Below are 9093 nucleotides of genomic sequence, written 5' to 3' on the forward strand. Positions count from 1 at the left end.
TTAATTCAAAGTGTATTTGGAGCAGGAAAAACAAAGAAACTGTATTTGCATTGATACAAGATATTCACTTGTATTCAGCTGAACAAATGCACAAACAGATGGTAGGAAAGTGACATGACCAAGAGAGACTTTTTGCATGCACACTCAGATGCAATAGGACTAACCACCACAACTGTAAGGAATCCCTCTATCCTCTTCCTCTTTATTCATTATAAGGGCACATTCTCATACATTTCTCACATGAGACCACAAGATCTAAAGACAAATTATCCAAGTGTTGTGCATGCGATTGGATCCATATATCAAACCCAAATGGCTAAATGATAAACAAATCATAGCTCAGCCAAACAACATCCGTCCAACTCCCACTTTAGATGCACTTTTCAGTACAAATGCTAAAAGTGGATGGATTGCCATGAAAAATAAAAAAACCAACAAAGAAAATAAATAGGGAACAAAACAAAAATTAATAACAAACGAACAAAGCATGTAAATACTTACCATCTAGTTGGTGAACCATGGCAACCCAAGAGAGGACTCCTATCCCTTTCAAAACTAGTAGCAAAGTATCCTTCACTAACTTAACCCTATATTTTCCCAAACATGAAACAAATGACCCATGATAATAATAATAAGAATAATAATAATAATAACACTAGATTAAAATAAAAAAGAATCACCAAAACAATTTGGATAGTTTGGATCAATAGGAGCAGTTGAATCAGAACTGGAATAAGATTACAAGAATAAAACACCTGTAAAGACTTGCTAGGAACACACTTGAGTTTGAGACATACAGTTCAGACAGTGGAAGTTTATATCACACGATCCTTGGATTAAAGTGACTCTTTAGATATATTAGCATCCAAAGGCTAGGTCCACTGTTTGGACCATCTAGTATTTCCTTTTGGACATATTCATATTTCTCATTGCTCCCATTTAACCATTCTTGAAACTCAAATGCGTCATTGAGTTTTATTTTAAAGAATCACCTAATGCCTATTGTAGTGCCTTTCTAATAAATCAAAGAGGTAACAATACAACAGTTTAGATACACACCTTTTTTTTCTTTTTGAAACCATAGGAAATTTGAGTCCATTGCCTCAATGCAGATATTACTTTATTAACTTTCTTCTTCACACCTGATGCAAAAATAAATAAATAAATAAACAAACAAACAAAAAAAAGAAACAAAGCAATAGGACGCCATAGAGAATGTAACCTTTAATATGAAAAGTTTCAAATTTATGCCATAAAGATTTTCAATCTGGAATTTGAAGCTCTAGTTGCCTATGCAAATGGAAGAAAACCAAAAAATTACCTTTACAACAACTTTTTTGCCATCATGCATGTGAGCAACATGAACCTTTCCGAGGAAAGCACTTGCTAGTGGAACAAGATTAAACTCAACAAAAATCTATTTCATAAAAAGATTGCTTCATTCAGTTGGCAAGTTTTGCACCAATTGAGCATTTAATCAATCTATAAAACTACTCTTCACAACAAAAAAGAAGGAAAAAAATCAAAGACAAGAACAAGGAAGCTTTGGCTGTGTATTTTGGTGAGAAAAAAATATTAACGATGAAAAAGAAAAAAAAGAAAAGAAAAGAAGAAACAAATCCAAAACTTAGGGACCGTATCATAGGAAACAGTCGTGATTAAATAAATCTCCACCATTAAAAACCTCATGAAGGGTATCTGAATGTTTATTTGTCATCTAATCTGTTGATAAGGTCACAAGACCTAGATGAAAAGACAACGTATATTAGCTAGAACTTTTGTGGCCCATGATAAATTGGGGGTGTTTGGCGCATGGAATTACATAGTATTAAGTGGAACGGAACTTTAAATTCCTTCGTTTGAAAAATTATCCCTATTTAGTTCATCATAAGTTTCCAACATTGGATCCTGTGCATGATGTAGGGAGGGCTTTTCCCAATTCAACTAGGATTTGTAAAAACCATGGGATTTCTTTTTAAAAGCATTAGCTAGGAAGTTCTTACGCGGGTAAGGAAGGTGGGGCCCACCTTGATATTTATGAGGAATCAACTCCTTTCATTTGTTTTAGAAGATCATTTTAAAGTAAGTGACAAAAAATGAGGTAGATTTAAAACTCAAGTGGGCCACACAAGAGAAAACAGTGGGGATTGATTGACCACCATTAAAACATTCGTGTGGCCACAAAAGTTTTGTATCATGATAAAATTTTCTATGTTGTCAGTTCATTCCACTAGGTATGAACTTATAAATGATTGGGATGACAAATAAACATCAAGGTAGAACTTAGAAAGGTTTCAACGGTAGGAAATTCTTTCCCCACCTCTTATAGCCCGCTTGAGTTTTGGATTTGCTTGACTTTTGGTAACATGTCCTAAAATGATCTCACAAAATGGATGGACGGGGTGGATTACTCACAAACATTAAAGTGGCCCCCACCTTACTTCTCATTGTAGTTTTCAAACATGATTTTTGAGACTGATAGTTGTTTTCCATGTACAACCAAACACTACATGAATCAAATGTATGTATTTAAGCCCTACATCATATATGATCCAAACACGAAAGTGAATAGCTCACTCCCATGTAGGGGTGTACATCGAGGGCTTGGTTCGATTAGCAGCTCGGGCTGAGTTCGAGCCAAGATCGAGCCGAGTTCGCCATTAAAGCATTTCCACAAACACCTAGACTGCACCTTCAAAATCTCTCTATATGTGAAACAGAAGCAATGGTTTTACAGGTATTTTATCAAACACCTTCTAAGCAACATAAAAACCAAGAAAAAAAGGATATTTGTTTCATGTACATACCTTCCTTGCCACCAGCCACACTTCGTTGAGTCATTTTATTAAACACTTGGTGAGCAACATCAATGACAAAGTAACCAAGTCACCGAACTGGTTCGATCCGAGTTCGATTTGAGCTGGATTCGATCCGAGTCGAGTTGAGCTGGGGCCTGCTCGAACTCGGCTCGAACTCATTTTCGAGCTAAAAAAAATAAGCTCGATTCGGCTCGAACTCAGCTTCGAACCAAGTCAAATTGAGCTTTTTCGAGTTGAGTAGAGCGAGCTAACCGAGTTAGCTCGGTTCGTGTGCACCCCTACTCCCATGGCATTGAGAGACAATCCACATACAAGTGTATTTATTGCAAAAAAAGCAATTACATCCCACTTAATACCATCTAATTCTATGCGCCAAACACCCCCTTAATAGTCTTGTACTATGGTCCGTGTGCGATTTTATTATGCTTCATTTATGGCATCATACTCTAAAATGAGTTCTCAAACAAATGAATGGCTTGAATGTAAGTCACATACATTACAGTAGGCCCTGTGGTGAAGGATCCATGGAAGGCGTGCCCCACAAAACCCGCATATAGGCAATTATGATTTGTGGGTTTTATCTCCACCTTAGATTCATTTTGCCCTATCAGTTGTTACGGACTTAAAATTAGGCAGATGGAAGGCTTAAGTGGACTACACCATAGGAAGCATCGATGACAATAATACCCATCATTGAAACCTTCCTAAGACCCACTGTGATGGTTAATTACACTTTAGCCTGTCCAAAAAGCCATATGGGCATGGTTGAAGTTTTTAGCCAAAGACCCTAGGAAGTTTTTAATGGCGGGCAATCACTATTCTTTCATAAACGGATTCACTACTCCCCAGTGGTCAGTGCTATGTAGACCCCAACATGATGTATGTGTCTCATCTATGCTATCCATTCATTTTTTTCATATTATTTTATGGTATTAACATAAAATTGAGGTAAATGAAAATCTCAAGTGGGCCACTGTGTTGATTGATTGGGGCTATAATCAATCAACAATGTGGGGCTACAAAAGTTTTGGATCAAGCTTATATTTAGTTTAGTTTTTTATTTTTTTAATTATTTTTTATTATTTATTTTATACCTTATCCAGGTCTGCATGACCTAATCTATAGGTTGGATGTCAAATAAACATTACAGCAGGCCTTAGGAGGTTTTAAATGGTAGACGTTCAATTAATACTGTTTTCTCATGGTGTGGTCCTGTAAGATTTTGATCTTACTCATTTATGGAATAAATATTTGCAATGATGTGTAAAAATGGATGACTTGTGTGGATAAAACACATAGATCATGGTGGGGCTCACATAGCACCGGCCACTAGCCACTTGGCAGCTTCATTAGCCAAACCGCCCACTAATCTTTTTAATCTTTTCAATGATGTGGTCCAAGTTGGGGCCGGACGCGGATTAGCTACCGAAAGGTTGAGTAGCAAGACTTTCTACGTAAGTGACGTCACCAAGTCACGCCGCCCTCACTGGGATGTATGCATTGTATCCCCCCTGCCTATCCATTTGTAGAGAGCATATTAAGGGAGGATACAAAGAGCGAGGCATACACAAACCTAGCGTAAACCCCACCACATAAAAGAGTGGAGCAAGTGAGGCCCACCGTTGAAACCTTCCTAAGGTCCACCACGATGTTTATTTGAGATCCAACCTGTTTGTAAGTTAACACACACATGAAAGAAGGGAAAACACAAATATCAGCTTGATCTAAAACTTTTGTGGCCTTTTGAAGTTTGTGACGGTGGGTGTCACTCTCTCCACTATTTTCTGTGGTGGGTCTACTCGAGATTTGGATCTGACTTATTCTTTGTCTCATGCCCTAAAATGATCCCTCCAAATAGATGGAGGGTATAGATACAAAACATACATCATGGTGGGGCTCACATAACTCGGTGACGTCACTTCATTGGAGAGGCTCGCTAGTCAACTTGTCAGTAGCTAATCCACGCCCGGTGGGGCCACGGTCAGAGCCGCACCGTGTTAGGTGCGGCAGAGGCGCAGTCAATCGGCTCGCCTTTCGTGGGGAATCCGCGTCCCGTGAGCTTCACGATGCATGTGTTTCATCCCTCCCCGAATGGAAATGAGAGGGATATAAATCTCCGGCGGTGGCTGGTGGTTGGTGCTCCGTGGGACTCACTATGATGTATGTGTTTCATCCACGCCGTTCATCTATTTTTACAGATGATTTTATGGGTTAAATCTCAGGCGGACCACACCACGGGAAAACAATATCGATTAGATATCCACCATTAAAATCCTCTTAAGGCCACTGTACTGTTTATTTGACATCCAATCTGTTGATTAGGTCATACAGACCTAGATGAAGTGAAAAAACAAAGATCATCTTGATCCAAAACTTTTATAACCCCTAAAAATTTTTTAATGGTCAACATTCATTCAAAAATGTTTCCTGTAATGTGGTCCACTTGAGATTGGCATATACCTCATTTTTTGTCTCATACCATAAAATGATCTAGAAAAATAGATGGACGGCATGGATGAAACATAAACATCATGGTAGGGCCCACAGATCTGGTGGCAGGGGGAGTAGCCAATCCGTTTCAGCTGGAGGTATTCTGAAAACGTAGAAAGACATCCCCAATCGGGGAGACTAAAAGAGCCAATAAACTGTGAGATTTTGTTTGGGAGCAGGTAGGCATGGTTGAAGGAACGCAGATGGCCGTTTATCAGTTTTTCAATTTCATTTTAGATTATGATTCTAAAATAGAGACAGATACAACTCACTAGTAAATCATACGATGGAGATTGAACGTCCACAGTTAAAAATTTCATGGGCTGCAGAAGTTTTAAATCAAGTTGAGATTTGTTCTTTCCCTTCATCAAGCTCCATATGACAGTGGCAAATAAACATCCAAGTCTAATTGAGTCTTTCCACCTGTGGCCCTCACAGATCCCCTGCCTGGACCGATTTACATCCAGGCGGTGGCAGGACGCAATTGCTTCTCATCATGACCTAACTAAAGACAAACATTTTGTCAGGGGCTCCTGGCTCACAAGGCTCGGGGTGCACATGGTTCGATTCGGTTTGGTTCAGTTTTGAGGTGAAATTAGAACCGGACAATTCCTTATAGTTCTAGGATTTTCGGAACCAGAACCGGACCGTTAGCACTTTAGAACCGAATTGGAACTGAACTGTGCCACGATTCTGGACTTTTTATAATCCAGCCCAATTGCATGTTCTATTTTATAACTTAGCCCATGTCCATTCACATTGTGATCCATTTAATCAATGGTTTAGATATTGTATATGATGTGAAAAAATACATTTATGAAAACAATCAAATGGTACATTGTAAATCATAAATCATGAGTCAAATATACAATTAAAATATATTGTAAACTCACGGTTCTAGGTTTGGTTCCACGGTTCAGTTCCATGTTTGGTTCTACGGTTCAAATTCACGGTTCGGTTCGGTTCTACATACTCTCAAACCGGAACCGAACCGAACTAAATGGTTCTTTAATTTTTGGAACCGGAACCAGAACCGATGCACTCTAGAACTGGACCAAACCGGACCGTTTAGTTGGTTCCAGTCTGGTTCCACGGTTCTACTGGTTCGATGTGCACCCCTATGGCTTAGCATGATATATATGTTTTATCGACATTGTTAATCTATTTCGACAGATCATTTTAGGGCATGATCTAGAAAAAGAGACAGATTTAATACTCAAATGGATAACACCACAGGTGATGATTGAAAGGTTATCACTGAAAATTTACTTAGAGAATTTTGGATGAAGCTGATATTTATGTTTCTCCTTCATGTGACCTTATGAATAGGTTTGATGTAGTCTCTAAAAAGTTTTCAAATGTCGGAATTCAATCCTCACTACTTTACGTGGTGTGGTCCACTTGAGCTTTCAACCTGGTTCCTTTTTAGGGGTGTCAGGTGCATGCTATTAGATGGGGTTAAGTGGTATGTGATTAAAAAAGTATAATTATTATATGTAGGGGTGTACATCGAGTCGAACCGAGTCGAGCTGGCCTCAGCTTGAACACTAGCTGACCTCAACCCGAACTCGGCTTGGCTCGGTCCTCGAGCCTGACTGGCCAGCTCGGCTCGGTTCGGTCAACAGCTCGAGCTAGCTTGGGCCGAGTTCTAGCCAAGATCAAGCCGAGTTTGCCATTAAGGCATTTCCACAAATACCTGAACTGCAACTTAAAAAACCCATCGTTTTACAAACAGAGGCAATGGTTTTACAGGTGTTTTGTCAAACACCTTCTTACTAACATAAAAACCAAAAAAGAAAAAAAGAAAAAAATGGTATTTGTTTAATGTACATATCTTGCTTGCCACCGGCCAAACCTTCCTTACCACTAGCCACATCTCGTTGAGTCATTTTATCAAACAGTTGGTGAGCAATATCAATGGCAAAGTAACCGAGTCACCAAACTGGTTTGATCTGAGTTCAATTCGATCTAGATTCGATCTGGATTTGATTCGAGTTGAGTCGAGCTGGGGCCTGCTCGAAGTTGGCTCGAACTCATTTTCGAGCTCAAAAAATCAGCTCGACTCGGCTCAAACTCAGCTTTGAACCGAGTTGAATCGAGCTTTTTCGAGTCGAGTCGAGCGAGCTAACCGAGCTAGCTCGGTTCGTGTACACCCCTAATTATATGTGACAGGGATTACCCCCTATTATCATGGGATACCATGACACAAACACAACTCCATGCCCTCTTTGTGTCATGGTGATATTGGGTTGTTAGTTTGTTGCCCATTGAAGAGATATATCAACTATCATTTAGAATCTTTGAGAATAACATATATGTGTTATATCTGTACAGTCCATTCATTTTGCAACTTATTTTTATGGCATGGGCCCAAAAATGAGGCGGATCTGTGGACCAGAACATAGGAAACTGTGGGAGAATGACGCCCACCGTTGAAATCTTCCTAGGGTCCACCGTGACGTTTATTAGCCATCTAACTTGTTCATAAGGTCAAATAGACCTGGATGAAGGGAAAACACAAATATCAGCTTAAACTGAAACTCCAGTAGCCCCTAAGAAGTTTTCAATGGTAGGCGGTTAATCCCCAGCTTTAGATATACTTGTTTTTTGGGCCCATGCCCTAAAATGATATTGAAAAATAAGTGGACGGTGTGGACATAGTCCATACATCATGATGGGACCTACAGAACTTGTTCATATCTACAAAACTTTTTAAAAATTTGGATGGGAATCATCCCAATCCAATAGAGATTAAAGGAAAATCCATTTAACCTAATTCTAGGGACTGTTTGTTAACGCTGAATTTTTGCACTTAATGCGAAATTTGGAAAATGTTTTATGTTTAGTCTTTCCCATTCTCCCCAAACACATGGTGGAATTTGCACGGTACCAAATACAATTCTATTTTACCTAATCCCATATAACACTGTGAGCTAAACAATCCTTTAGAGTGTCTTAAATTAATATGTAAAAAATGAATGGACGACGTGGATAAGAGATATATATTCTTGTGGTCCAACATATCCATGTAGTACCCAATCCACCCCCTGCCCTATCGGTGGCCAGATTTATTTCAACCACTAGAATTTATAAATGACTAAAGTACCCTTTTCAGTAGAATCAATCTTAAGGAGTAAACTAGTGTAACCACCCTAATTTTGCGTACACAAGGCACAATTCTAATAAATGGGTTCCATGATCTAGTAATCTAGGCCATAGATCTGTGTTTCTCACCATGGATAGACTCTTCAAAAGAAGAATGTTTTCCTTTGGATTTTTTGCCCAAATATGGATGGTTGGGAAGAGAAACAAAACAATGGTATCTGTACCTTGAGTTCGTAGAGACTGTTGGAGCAAATTATAGACCAATGGTCGGGATTACCGAACCATGACCTCCACTTCACAAAAGCTTCAAAATCATAAGCAAGGTCCCATTGGACATTTCAACATGATGATTGGACGTATTTTGTATCTCTACTCGATCTTGACCATTGTTTCAAGACTCATTGACTCAAACCGAGTCATTGGGTCTTAAGTCAAAGTCAAGGGTGACTCAGTAAAGGACTGACTCAACAGTTGAGTGGAGCTGGTGTAAACTCAAGAATCTGGAGAATGTTTTTTTTTTTTATATTTCTTCAACCCAAAGGTGGGTTTAAATAACCACTCTACAAGACTATACATGGAAGTTTATTTAGAGCTTTTCTATACATAGTATATTACAATTAATAACCCAGACACAATTCCATATATACAATATTCTCACACCCCCCCTTAAATTGATGTG

The sequence above is a fragment of the Magnolia sinica genome, chromosome 10, assembly GCF_029962835.1.
Source record: "Magnolia sinica isolate HGM2019 chromosome 10, MsV1, whole genome shotgun sequence".
NCBI classification, from domain to species: domain Eukaryota; kingdom Viridiplantae; phylum Streptophyta; class Magnoliopsida; order Magnoliales; family Magnoliaceae; genus Magnolia; species Magnolia sinica.